The sequence below is a fragment of the Elgaria multicarinata genome, chromosome 9 (assembly GCF_023053635.1).
Source record: "Elgaria multicarinata webbii isolate HBS135686 ecotype San Diego chromosome 9, rElgMul1.1.pri, whole genome shotgun sequence".
NCBI lineage: Eukaryota > Metazoa > Chordata > Lepidosauria > Squamata > Anguidae > Elgaria > Elgaria multicarinata.
Genome location: NC_086179.1, coordinates 67,052,040 through 67,066,232, shown reverse-complemented (window position 1 = coordinate 67,066,232; position 14,193 = coordinate 67,052,040).

Sequence of the window (14,193 nt, the reverse complement as noted above, 5' to 3'; positions counted from 1 at the left end):
ATAACTATGCCAAAGCGACCAGAAAAAGAACGCAAAGCTCCAATTCGTTATTCAGATGAATACCAAAGCAAACAGGTTTCTCATAGAGCTTTACTAATAGCCTATGAACCTACTTCATTTGAAGAAATTCAGGAAATGGAACCTACAGAAGCTCAGGGCTGGCATGAAGCAATGTCAGAAAAAATCAGAGCAATAGAAAAAAATGAAACGTAGGAGCTAGTACCTTTACCTGAAAGTCGTAAAGCCATTACCAGTAAATGAGTATTCAAAGTAAAACAAAATAAAAAAAGACAGGTAGAACGTTCAATAATAAAACAAAAAGAGATGCTTTAAAGCTAAGTCTCAGATTGTAACACAATTTAAACAACATGCGCAAGAAGAGGACTGTTAAGTATATGAAAAAAAATACTTGCTTAGTCATTAAAATTGTGTGTGTATAGCTATCTCAGGGTTAAACAGAGAAAGTCTATCTGTAGGCAATTACCTTGAGATAGAGGCTGTTCTGGGAACCTTGCCAAGATTCTAAGTTAGCCTCATCACAGCTGTATGTAATGTAGATAAGAATTGTGTAGATCTGTATATAGTTTCTCACTTGTGTAAAATGTTACTGATCACTGCTTACTGATCACTGCTTACTGATCACTGCTCTATGATCACTGCTCTCTGTGTATGCCTCAGTGTGCTGATCTGAACTGATCTGAATTGGACTGCACAGAAGCCTGAAGAAAATAAACCAGCTCTGCTGTATAAGACCTGCGTGATGTGTGTTTGTTTCTGAGCACAAACAGAGTTCCAAAGAGAGAAAAGTTCTGGCACAATAACCCAACACGCTCATCTTCAATAATTTTTTTTAAATGGTGGGCACGACGTCCTCCTTCCTCCCTGGACATTGCGCGCCACGTGTGGAGTGAGGGGAACGATCTCGCAATCAGCATATCACAAGATCTTCCCCCTCCCTTCCCCTGGTGTAGACATGCACAAAGAGACAAGGGTAAAAGGAATAGTGTTTGCAAAGGAAATCAGTGTCTTTTTGTTTCTCTCTCTCTCTCTCTCTCTCTCTCTCTCTCTCTCTCTCTCTCTCTCTCTGTGTGTGTGTGTGTGTGTGTGTGTGTGTGTGTGTGTGTGTGTGTGTGTGAAGTTACCATACAGTTGAGAGTTCGCTATGTGGGATACAAGGTCAGTTTTCTTCAACTTTAATAAAACAACACTCCCACTTCTTAAAATGCAAATTACCTGTCTTCTAGTTTTCTTGCTTGTTGTTGTAGGATGTGAATGTGCTTCCATACATGCTAATCAGAAAAGCTTTAGTTTATGCTGGTATAACTGGCTGTCCTAAATTGAATTTTGACCAGATTTCAATATATTTCTAAATCTAGCCCCTATGCACTGCTAATGGGTGACTGAATATTGTGTTCTTCGACATATACAAACAGGTCAGTGCAGGCAACCTACTTGGTATTCAAATCACACCCCTCTACAGTTTTATGTCCAGGTTTAAGCTCCAGAGCACGAACAATTCAAACATTAACAGAAAGCTCTTTTCCCATGCTTCTTGAATGTTATGGTGCATCTGGAAGAATCACAGTCACCTGACGGTCATGGAAAACAACATGATGTGCCCCCACTTAGTAGCCCGTTGGGCACTTGATTTTGCTCCTGAGTGGCTAAAGGCACACTAGAAACACAAGTTGTCTGCTCTCTTTGGTATGTTGTTTTGTGAAGGACTTAAATTGCCAGCGTCTTATTTGCTATCATTGGCTTTGCTGTACCATTTATGTTTGGGCAAACTGGGCAAACTGGAGGCAGTCACCGCAATTAGACCAAGGCCAGATCTACACCAAGTAGGAGATGACACGTTGAAAATGGTTTGAAAACTGTATATTGGTTTGAAAACTGTTGGGTCCTGGGCCCCAACAGTTGTCACTACTGTTATAAACTGTTTTAAAGCAGTAGTATAGATCCTGCCCAAGTAGACTTGAATGTAGCCCAATTGCATAAACACTTGGCCTCTGCTTTGTTTGTTGACCAGACATATCTCTGCTTGTGGCATGTTTAGAGCACTGCTGTGCATGGTTTCTCAGAGGTAAGTCCCACTGAATTGTATCCAGTTGTGTGCCTCCGGTGATAGAAGAAACTTTGGGGCCATTTATACAACACCGCTTTGCCTACTCATTTCCCCACAAACCTCATAAGATCACTGCTGCAAAGCAACAGTGATAGAGTTATGGGAGCGCAGGTTATCCAGGCAGGAAAAATCACAGCACCGTTATCAGATGGCGGTAATGGGCAGGAAATATCAGGGCACTGGAAGCCATGAAAACCTCTTCTTCTTTTTCCTGACAACTCTGCACAGCTTTGAAATTTAGGCTATATACATCATAACTGCCCTTACTTTTGTTCCCCTGACTTTAATATTGCCATGGTGGCCATTGCTTGGCTTGTCGACACCTCCACCTGTCCTGCATTCCCACACCTAGCCTGCACTGGGATCCACCTCTAACTACACCCACTCTCTTAATCCGAACTGAAGTCACTGCCGACAGACAACAAACCATGGTGACATCAGAGCAATGTAAAAAGTCACGTTAAAACGACACATCGAACAGCACAGTTTTGCAAGGAATAGCACAATGTGGCTGCGACTTGGCAGCTGCGTCATGTAAACAAAAGGGCGCAACTGCACAGCTATGATGGGGTATATAGTGCATATAGACAAGCAAATGCTTTTGAGAGTAGAAAGGTGGGCATGTGTTTTTTTGCAAACGGCCTCCTTTCTGCCACACCCCCTATTCCATCTCTCTCCCTGTTCCAAAGAGTTTCCTACATCTGGAGCAGATTTGGGGGGCGGGTAGAGGTGCAGAGGCTGCAGAGGAAAAGCGAATCAGCAAAAATCATGTTGCAACAGATGATACATCACCCTTTTTTGTTTACATTTGGAGGTTCGCAGATCACGAAGAGTGCTAACAGCAACTTCTTGTACTTTCTGAGTCTGCATAACACATTTAATTTTAAACACAGTGAGCAGATTAACAACTAATGAAATGGTCGTTTGGTTAACAGTTGACCCGCTTGCTGCTTTTTAAAGTCTGCAAGCTCTTCCCTCCACATGGGAAAGTCATTAGGTTCTTTCAAAACATGCTCTTTTCTGTCATGCTCCTTGGCCGGTTTTGTGTGCATTTTTAAACATTCTGGTACCTTTTGTTTTAGGCTTTGTTTGCTTGTTTGTTGAGTTTAGGAATTTTCCATAGGAGGCAAGTGATCTTCTTCTAAGTTGGGGGTAGGCGAGGCTGGAATGCAAGTTGCTGCATGAGGGTTCAGGCAGGGGTTGTATTATGGGCACCGCATGCCAACTCAGAGATTTTGTTCATCCCTTCTCAGTACACATTGTCTCTTTTGATGTGAATAACAAGCGCAGCCAGCCAAATGCAGAGGTGACCACTCAATTGGAAAGTGCCATGTCCAAAGTCCCCCACAATCTCCTCCTCCTGACCTTGTGCTGCATTACTGCTTCCTTTCTTCTTCTTCCTCTTCCTCTTCCTCCCATCAATGTTGCTGCATCTTCTCCATCTAGGCTGCCATCTGCATAATGTTTGCTGAAGCTTGAGTGATTTTAAAGCAAGGCTGGGGAATGTGTGGCCCAGACATTGGTGGACTGCAGTTTCCACCAGCCCTAGTGTCCCTAGCCAATGGCAAGGCAGTGGCAGTCCAACAACATTTGGAGGACCACATGTTCTCTATCCCTGCTTTAAAGGAAATTTTAAGTCGATAGAAAAGTCCTTGAATTTATTTATTTATTTATTTATTATTTTATTACATTTACATACTGCCCCACAGCCGAAGCTCTCTGGGCGGTTTACAACAATTAAAAATAGTAAACATTAAAAGTATACAAAAATTAAAAAAACATAAAAACAGTATAAAACAACAGTATCCATTTTAATTGCACCCATTAGCAACAAAATCAGTATCCAACTACATTTCCTCTTCTTCTGCCCTCATGATAATCCTTTTTGAAGCACTCTTTGTCCAGATTAGAACATCTTGGCTGATAAGTTTTTAAAAGGGCACTATTTCTCAGTACTAGTGAATAATTCTTAAGATTATCATGCAGCCTTTGAAGAAAATCAAATTTTCTTATTAGATTATTTTTCTTCACTGGAATGCTCAACTTTATACCGAACAAATGCCATTTACTTTGCAGATGTATCTGTTAACTACTACAGTATAAAATCTGTCTCCGTCTGTCTCTCTCTCTCATACACACACACAGAGAGAGAGAGAGAGAGAGAGAGGGCACAATGCATGTTTAGACAAAAAAAAACCTACAACTACCAGAGTTCCCCATGCTGGCTGGAGAATATTGGGAGTTGGATCTTTCCTGTCTAAATATACATAGGATTTAAGCTATCCTATTTAAATTATTTCCCCAACACAAGCATATTAAGTAAAGAGCTATCCTTTTTTTTTCCTTCTTGTGATCTGGAGTTTGAAGCTAGAAACGATAAGAACAGGTGCCAGTGTTTTTAGGGTCCATGAAATCTTTATATACAGTCCATCTATCAGAGAGTTCAATCAGTCTTGGTTACTTGCTACGAATTTGCAGTGATCAAGACTGTATGCATTCCACAGTGGTGGCTTTTCTGAAACTACAATAGTTAAAAGGCATATGGCTTTGAGCCAACGGTTGATTGAGCAAAAGCCAACGTGAAAGTGACACTGACAGTGGGTAGCGTGCCGATGACAGATTTGCTGCATGTATGTCTGGAAGCATGTCATCACTCCGATAATTGAATGCAGTGAAGGCAAATGCCTGTTTAAACAGTAGCCCAGCTTTTATGTTGGTTCTGAAGAAAGCCTGGCTCAAATTGGCTGAGGAGGTTCTCGGATTATGGACACAAGAATGAGATTCTTACAAGTGTGTTGGTCACTGGATCAAATGCCATCGCCTGACACTCCAACCAGAAGTGGGCTTTGCACTTCTGGTTTGCTTATATTACAGACATTATTTCAAACTCTGAAGTAATATCTGAATTTCTCATTCTTTGCCCTTGCTCTCCCTACAGAACTCTGTCAAGCGTCTTCTAAGCAACACTCAAAATTTCTGACTAGCCAGAATATTTGGATATATGCCAGGCCTTTTGAAAAACAAACAAACACAGTTGTAGTGTGCGTGTGTGCGTGTGGTTGTGACTGCATTGGATTGACATGAATATTAAGATAGATTAGGGTGTGTTGTTGTTTTTTAAAAAAATGTAGCCCAGGCAGGAACATTGTGAATCTGGTAAAGGAAGCAGACCTGTAGGTATGTCATTGGGAGGAACACATTCAGCCACACAAAAGTGTAGAATCCATGTATTGGTCAGACAAACAGGCAGATCCTGAAGCCTACATATGTGCCTTGAATTGCCAGAGGTGACAGGCTGCAATGCCTCCTCCCTCCCTTCTCCTTCTTTGCCAGGCAAATTCTGTCTCCAAACCTTAGATCCCATTGAACCCGATGGAGAGTTGAGCTGATCTTTCATTTCAGTGTGAAATGCAGGATAGAGGGGAGCCTACTTGTGTCTTCTCTTCAAGGCTGCGACACAAGCACCGTTATAGGATGTCTCTGTGCTATGTCTGAAATCATTTGATCCTTGGAGGGCATATTCAGATGATGATCATCCTGGCATGTCTGCCAAGGACCATCTTTGTGAGTCTTCTCCTATCAGGAAGGAGCAGCGGAGTGAAACCACTTATCCTACCCTGCAACGTGTTTCACTGAAAGAAGCAATTCTACAGGGAAACAGGCGCATTGGAGAGAGCCATTCCTGGCCCAGTTGGGAGAGGCACAGCTCTTTGGTGGGCTGGTGGGCCCCCAATTCTGCTGGCAATCAGGGTATGCAAGGATGACTCTCCTTGTGCACCGTTTCCCAGCAAAACGGAAAACATTGGGGAAAGAGGGTGGAGTGAGAGGAGGCATCCCACAAACCTTCTTTCCAGCCAGATATCTGGGAGGAGGGCGAGACTAAAGCCTCCCACCCCAGGCCTCTGAAGCACAATGTGGGAGAAGGAAGTGTGTGCATATATATGTTGTGAACTACCCAGAGACCTTTGACTATTGGGTGTTTTAGAAATTAAATAAATAAGTCTGTCTCTCTCTGTCTCCGTGTGTGTGTGTGTGTGTGTGTGTGTGTGTGTGTGTGTGTGTGTGTGTGTATAGATAGACGTGTGTGAGAGAGAGCACATGCTCTTCTACTCACATGTAGTTCTGGGGCCATAGGTTGCCTACCCCCACCCTTAAGGATACATTTAGGTAGACACACCACCCTCTGGATAGAGACCCATAGGTAGGTTGCAGCTGTACTGAATATTACTGTATGCAGAGACATTGTTCTGTTGCAAGCCAGAAAACAACATTCTGCAATGGAGGAAGCCAAATCATCCAAATGATACACACCAGGCAAGTGTTGCTTGATGAACTAATCAAGTAATCACAAGTATTATTCTGTGGACAACAATTCAGTTCTGCACAAGCAGAAATTTGACGCTATCCTGTACAGTAGGCACTGTCCTATAACTGCAAAATAGTACAAATGTACCATTTGAGAAAAGTAGGAGTGGGGGGGGGTTTGATGAGTTAGAGGGAGCAGTTCTGCAGCATCCTTGGTTTTGGAGCCCTGCCAGAATGCTCCCAACTTTTTTATCTCACATTTCTGAACTTCAAGCAGCTCACAAAAGAATGTATTTAGGAACAACAGAATAAAATGAACAGATGAAAACAATAGAAAACAACAACAATAAAGCAGCTATCACAATAGAAACCCTCTTCGGTCAAATTCCTTCTGGAATGAATGGATTAAAACGTGAGTGAAGAACTGCCTCAGACTTCTTCATTAGATCATCCTGCAGCTTCAGGGTCATTTCAGCGAAGACCTTGTTCTTTATAGTTAATGTCCTCATATCACATGTGAAGAGTCTTGGGGCAGGGCCTGAGCTGCAGGACACAGCTCGTATTAGAAGATGCAATCTATGGCAGCCTTCTCCAGCCTAGTGCCCTAAAGATGTTTTGGACTTCAGTTTGGATCAGCCCCAGCCAACATGGCCTTTGGTCAGGAATGCTGGGACTTGTCATCCAAAACATCTGGAAGGCACCAGGTTGGTGAAGGCTGCTCCAAGATATCTAGATGGCAGGATGTGAAGGGCTTTAAAGCCAAGCACCAGCACCTTGAATTGGACCCATAAGCTAATTGGGCAGTCAGTACAATTAACTTTAAGACTGGCTGAATATGTTCTCACCTCTCTGTATCCATTGGGAGAGAAGCAGCCGCATTTGGCACCAGCTACAGCTTCCTAGTAAACTTCAAAAGTGGCTCCACCTAAAGCACATTACAATAGTCAATTAGAGTGGTTAAAACATGGACACATGCAGCAATATCATTCCTCCCCAAAACGTGAGGAAATGTCATTAATAAAAAGCAGCAAAGTGGGGTCCAGGACTTCTCCTGGACTCTAGACATGTTCCGACTGAGAAATCACATCCACATCTATCACAGAGAATTCCCTAAAGAGCAATGAAATTCCTCACTAACACCACCTCTGTGTTTCCTGCATTCAAATTCAGCCTGTTTAATCTCATTCACTGGAACGCAGCCTTGTAGTGCAAGTGTGGTTACTCCTTTGCCAACAAAATGTAGCATCAACGTATTATTTACATCCAACCCAAAGTTCTGGATCATCTCTCTCTGCTTCAGTAAAATAAATGATGTAAATTAGCTGGCAATCATCTCAAATTTCCAACCCCCAGCCCCAGCCCTAGAAATGATGAGGACTAGCTTCTTTTTAATGTGGCAGTTTTTCAAGAATCTGATGAATAAAACATATTCTGCACTGAAAAGAGGAATGCAGTATTTGTATTGCAATTGCATCCATCTCTCTGTCCCTCCAGCGATACATACAAGCCTGGAGAAGATTAAAAGATGTCCCCCTACCCTGTGTACAAATTCACTATCAATTTGAAATAACCAGGAACATATTTAGCTTTCAGTGTGTCTCTTTCTGTAGTATGTATATAAAAATGGATTCCTCAGCAACTTTATATCTGATAAATGTCTTAAATACATTCAAATGATTTTAAAACCAATTTTGCAACTGTGATTTAAATGGAGAGTCCATTTTGCTAAATCAAGCAACATGGCTGAGGCAAAACTGTGGAAGATAGTATATAGTGCATTTTCAGCAACTTCTACAAAAATCTATAGATCTGTGCACCATAGCAACAGAAGAATATTTTGAGCCTGAGAACTGACATCCATAATGGCATCAATCTCTTTGAAAGTCTGAAAGAATGTCATTTGCTTCTCTTTCCAGCAATCTTTTCAGTCTACTTCTGATTTAAAAAAAGGAAAGGGGAAAAAAGATGGGTACTCTTCTAGAATTTGCAGATATGCACTGCTACATTAGTAATGACATGTTTTTTTCTAGGGCGGAATAAGATTATTATTATTTTTAAGGTACGTTGAATCAATGTACTTAGTCCCCAATTGGAATGCCTTTAGAATGTATGAAAAGATAATGACTGAGATACCAATGCAAGTTTCTTGGGCATGCTGAAATAGTTGGGTAGTTCTTTAGAGCTGAGACAAAGGCTTTAACCTGAAAACCTTCCTAACATCTGACATTAAAGTATATAAATAGGATCACAGGCATCAGACTTGTTTTTAAGCTTACATTCATGGATCTGTTCAGTTTCAGGATCATAAACACTGCCTAGGGTGACCATATGAAAAGTAGGACAGGGCTCCTGTATCTTTCACGGTTGTATTGAAAAGGGAATTTCAGCAGGTGTCATTTGTATGTATGCAGCACCTGGTAAAATTCCCTCTTCAACACAACAATTACAGCTGTAGGAGCCCTGCCCTCTTTTGAATCTGATCAAGAGAGCAGGTAAATGATAAATGACTACATGGGACACAACCAAAAAAACAGGAAAGTAGAGGGGTATTTCTAGTGTTTTAGCCATTAAAATAATTCTACGTTGTTGATCCCAAATGTTTTAGGTGGACAAACAGATTCTAAGACATGGCTACATGTTTGATAGAATACTTCTTCAGAAGGTTATAGTCATTTCAGTTTTTAGTATGAAAATCTTTTTAAAGATCTCAGGAAATCTTTTCCTTTTTCCCCTCTCCTGAAGCTATGAGTAACTTTGTTCTTTTAATGATACCTAGTTATATTTATCATTTTATTGATTGCAATTTATTCTGTTTTTGTTTTGTTTTATGAATGCTGCCTAGAGTTCTGGAGATATTTTGTACTGAAATGTATTATTGAGATGAGGTTCTATGAAAGAATATTTGTGACAAAACATGAACGTAGGGTGTCATGTGAGAAAACCAACAATTACATCCAACTACTGAACAAATCTCTTCTTCTGTAACAATCCCACTGTGGCTGCTAACAAGCCTGTTTTTGAATATCTCTGATTGGAAAAAGATACTGCCTTACTGATCCAGTTCCTGGAGTGCCTCATGGCATTTTGAATTTAGGAACAGCTGAAACAGGTAGTCAGGACAAGAATCTATCATCATTAATTTCCTTAAATTTTCCGATTTTGGATTACCTGTACATTTTGACAACCGTAATCCCATTTGCTTCACACTGCAGTCTGTCCATTGTTGTGTTCTAAAACATCTGAAGTGCACCAAGTTAGAGATGGCTGCTTGGTGCATATAATGAGGGAAGGTTACATCACCTAGGATTGTTTAGCTTGGAAAAAGGAGGCTAAGGGGAGACATGATAGAGGTGTGCATGCTGTGAAGAATGTGGATAGGGAGACATTTTTCTCCCTCTCTCAAAATCCTAGAACCCAGGGTTATCCCATGAAGATGATTGGCGGGAGATCCAGGACTAATAAGAGGAAGTACTTCTTCACACAGTGCATAGTTAAATTATGGAACTCACTACCACAAAATGTAGTGATGGCCACCAATTTGGATGGCTTTAAAAGGGGGTTGGATAAATTCCTGGAGGCAAAGGCTATCAATGGCTACTAGCCCTGATGGTTGTGTACTATCTCCAGCATTCGAGGCAGTAAGCCTGTGTGCCCCAGTTGCTGGGGAACATGGGTGGGAGGGTGCTGTTGCACCATGTCCTGCCTTGTTGGTCCCTGGCCAATGGCTGGTTGGCCACTGTGTGAACAGAGTGCTGGACTAGATGGACCCTTGGTCTAATCCAGCATGGCTCTTCTTATGTTCTTATAATTTATACCTGTATTAAAATAAATAGATGACCTGCATCTAATATAAACATGTTTAGTCAGAAATAAATCCCATTGAATTCAGTGAGTCTTGTTTCTAAGTATGCGTGCTTAAATTGCAGCCTGAAGAGATTACAGTTTCAGGGATATGAATTAAGAAATAAAAGAATGAAATGAATAGCAATCTGACAATTTTGTGAGTTTATGATCAAAGTGGAAAAATTAAATGTGGCATATAAACCAGTATCTGTAGAATTTAACGTAGAGAAATTTGCCACAGAAATGCCTAAGATAAAAATAGATTAAAAAGGGAAAATGGTAGTAGATCAATAGCAATCACTTGCAGTTTTATGATCGGTTGGGAAGGGGCTGTAGGAGCAGAAGTATGAAAATAATATGGCTCTTAATATTCAATAGAAAGCCTGTGCATTTACTAAAGAATCTACAAGCATATTAACTTGACATCACTGACAAGTATAAAATGAATTGCTGAGAGTGAAGTTAGCCGAGAGTATATTTATTATTATAACCTGTTGAAATAAAACCTTTGCCTTGCTTAACGGATAAAGTTTTTTTTTTCCCTCCAGGAGGCTGAACAGCAAGAGACTCTTCTGTATTGTTACAATCAATTCAGTATTTTCAGAGCAGATTGTTACACACCCCATAGGACAGGTGTTGCAATGGTACGAAATGGCACGATTTGTGAGATTTTTTGCAGAAAGAGTAAAAAATACCCTGCAAGCACATGCCCATCTCAGGAAATAAAAGGGGGAACTGTAATACTTCATGTAGGGGAAATTCAGATGTACATGTTATAATAGACTGCCTTTATTGGATTCCAGGAGCTAAAGGGAATACACATGATCTCCTCATTGTTATCCTCATAACAACCATGTGAGGTAGGCTAGTCTCAAGATCGCAGGCCAGATCTACACCAAGCAGAATATAACGCTATGAAAGCAGTTTGAAAGTGGTATTTGGAACGTGTCAGTGAGCCCCAACAGTTGTCAGTGCACTTCAATACCATTATAAAGTGTTTGTGTAGATCCTGCCCCATTGTGGAATACAGGAGACCATTTGCTGATGTGCCTCAAGCAGCAAAAAGTCTTGGGCTGGCCCTGGCTGGAGGCTAACTAGTTTAAGAAAAAGAAGGGGGGAACTGACAATTCAGGGAAGGGGAAAGTCCTCACAGGCCTCCAGGCATATGGGAAAGAAACGGTAAGGAAAACAAAAACCTAGATGTCCAACTCATGCAGGAAACAAATATTATAATCTGAGCTGTAGAAATCCCAGTGCATTTTGAGCAAATAGCTATATGCTCATTTAATCTCCAACCTTTTTATTTATTTCTCTGTTTCATCTGCACCCACCCCTACCCTATAGAGCAGACTTCCCCACCCTGGTGCCCTCCAGATGTGTTGGATTGCAATTCCCATCACAGCATGATCACGATAGGAGTTGTAGTCCAGCACATCTGCAGAGCACAAGATTGGGAAAGACTGTTGTAAAGAACTGATCTCTCAATGCCCCAGCTGTGCAAGTGAATGGCCCATTCAAGCAACCATCTCCTGAGCGTTTGGTCTCACTGAAAGAGCACTTCAGCTAATACTATTTCTGGCTATTAGCAAGTGATCAGTAATGGATGCACTCGTCATGCTATCTTTACAACAATCCACCTTTCCCAACTGGGATCACTGCATTTTTGTAGTGTGCAATTAAATTGTTATTGCACAAAAGCACGGCCTGAACTCTGAAGTAATCCCGAACACTGAATATTACATTTTCCATGCAAGTTTGGTTTCCATGGAAATGAATGGTACTGTGGGTTTGTGTCCCCCCCCCCTGTATTAGAACTCTAGTAGGGCGAATATAACAAAACAGCTTTCCCCCCAAGAAACACTTGGCAAACAATGCATAGGAGTGCTGATTTATCATATACTTATCCTTCCCTTCTTTACAAAGCTGAGGTAAGTATGTCTTGCGTCTTGCTCTACTTTATCCCAACAACAATCCTGTCAGGTAAGTTAAGTGGAGAGGAAAGCCACTTTAGCTACCGGTTCAAGGTCATCTAGGGAGTTTCATGACTGAGCAGAGTTTTGGAATCAAATTGCCCCAGTTCAAGTCCAACACACTATCAATGATCCCATACTGATCATTTTAATGTTGCATGGTTTTCCTCCATAGGCGTGAGCAGCACATTTCATTAGGGTATGCACCTTGAGATTTTTTTTAACGGTGAACATTTATTGAATACTCAATCATAAAGGACATTGTCTTTATTCATTTATTTATTAAGCACTGTGGACACTGAGGCCTACACCATGTTCAGCTCTCCTGACCAGGGGAGGGCCGTTGCAGGTGGGGCTTTGTGGCCACACTAGCTGGAGGAGGGGCTTATGAGGTGATACTAACTTTCAGGGCCCCTCCTCCTGGCTTCTTTGAAGCGTGCAAATTCCAAATCAAGCTGAGGGGAGCTTGTCTAGTACTGGGGAAGATTTTGCAGAGATGGAGCATCATCAGACACACTGCTACTGCTTACTTACAGATGTTTGTGCATCCTTTGGACAACGAAGTCTGCCTTCTGTGTTCCTCCCGCTCCTTGTGCTTGTTTTTCCATTGCAAAATAGACCCTTTTTAATCCATCTTTTTCTTAAATGGAATGTGCTGCCATTTCTTGCTGTGTGCAGGAAAAAAGTGAATAAAGGTTATATTTCAGTTGAAGGTAAAATCTTGAGATGTCTTTGCTGAAAATCTTGAGATGCTTTTGCTGTTTGCAAGAAAAGAGGCGTGATAAAAACGGCCCCTGAAGGGGCCATGTGGTCGTTGCTTCTTCCTTTTTTTGTGAAAAGAGATCATCACTATTGTGGGACAGCAGCAGGAAACCATAGCAATGGTAGGGAAATGGGAAAATCCACCCATCTTATGATGCTCATGGTGAAGAGGAACACTTAGGGGGACAAAATGGGATCCAGGCTTCTCTGAGTTCAGAGTTCAGCATATGTTCATGAAGTAAATGTGCACTGGGAGCTGAGCAAGAGGAAAGAGCTGAATTCTGCCTGAAGAACCTTCACTCGCCACAAGATCCATAAGAAAGGAGGGCATTCATGACCTTATTAAAGCATCACCATTTGCCATGTGATGCTGCAAAAAGTAACAACAACAGGAGCCTTCTCATGAATTGGTTGTCTTTATTCTCTTAACCTGGGGGTGGAGGAGGGAGGTGAATTTTTGTACTAAATCCAGCTTCCCCTAAGGAGTTTTTGTATAACACCCACATCTGCTAAAGTCTTCAAGCAAAGACTGTACAGTCTTTGTTCTTTCTTGTAACACCTTGCCTTGGAAACCTCAAAAGGAATATAATACAGAACACGTTATTGGAACATGTACTCCTCTGCCCATGCAAATGGCTCAAAATTCCAGGCAAGCAATACAGTTACTTTCCCCAAACAAACAGCCTTTAGGCTGTAGCCATATCTTAGTTGAATACAGTTAATATTGGCCATAAACTAGTCCCTTGACACCTCCAACCATTTCCTGCCATGAACCCACCATTTTACAACACATGCTAATAAATCCAAAATTTTAGGCAGCCTGGAAGCACAGAAACAGGGACATGGTATAATAAGCCTGATGTGTGGTACTAGGTACTGACCAAATACTATATTTTGCAATATATTTTTACACATTGAAACATGGAATTAGTTTTGAAACTTTTTTTCTTAAAAGTTGTGGGCAAAAATAAGCTGGATAATCCTCTTCCTCATTATTGCTACCACTTGCTTGATGGCTCGACAGCCTAGTGAGCAAGTTGGCCATGGCATCTACTGCTGCTGCTCCTCCTCACCACCCCTGTTGCCTGGACCAGAATGAGAGGCAGCTGAACAAGCAGCTCTGCTGGGATGTGTTCAACTGGGCCAACCCTTGGTGTTGGCCTGGCCCCATCCCCCATATTTTATTAT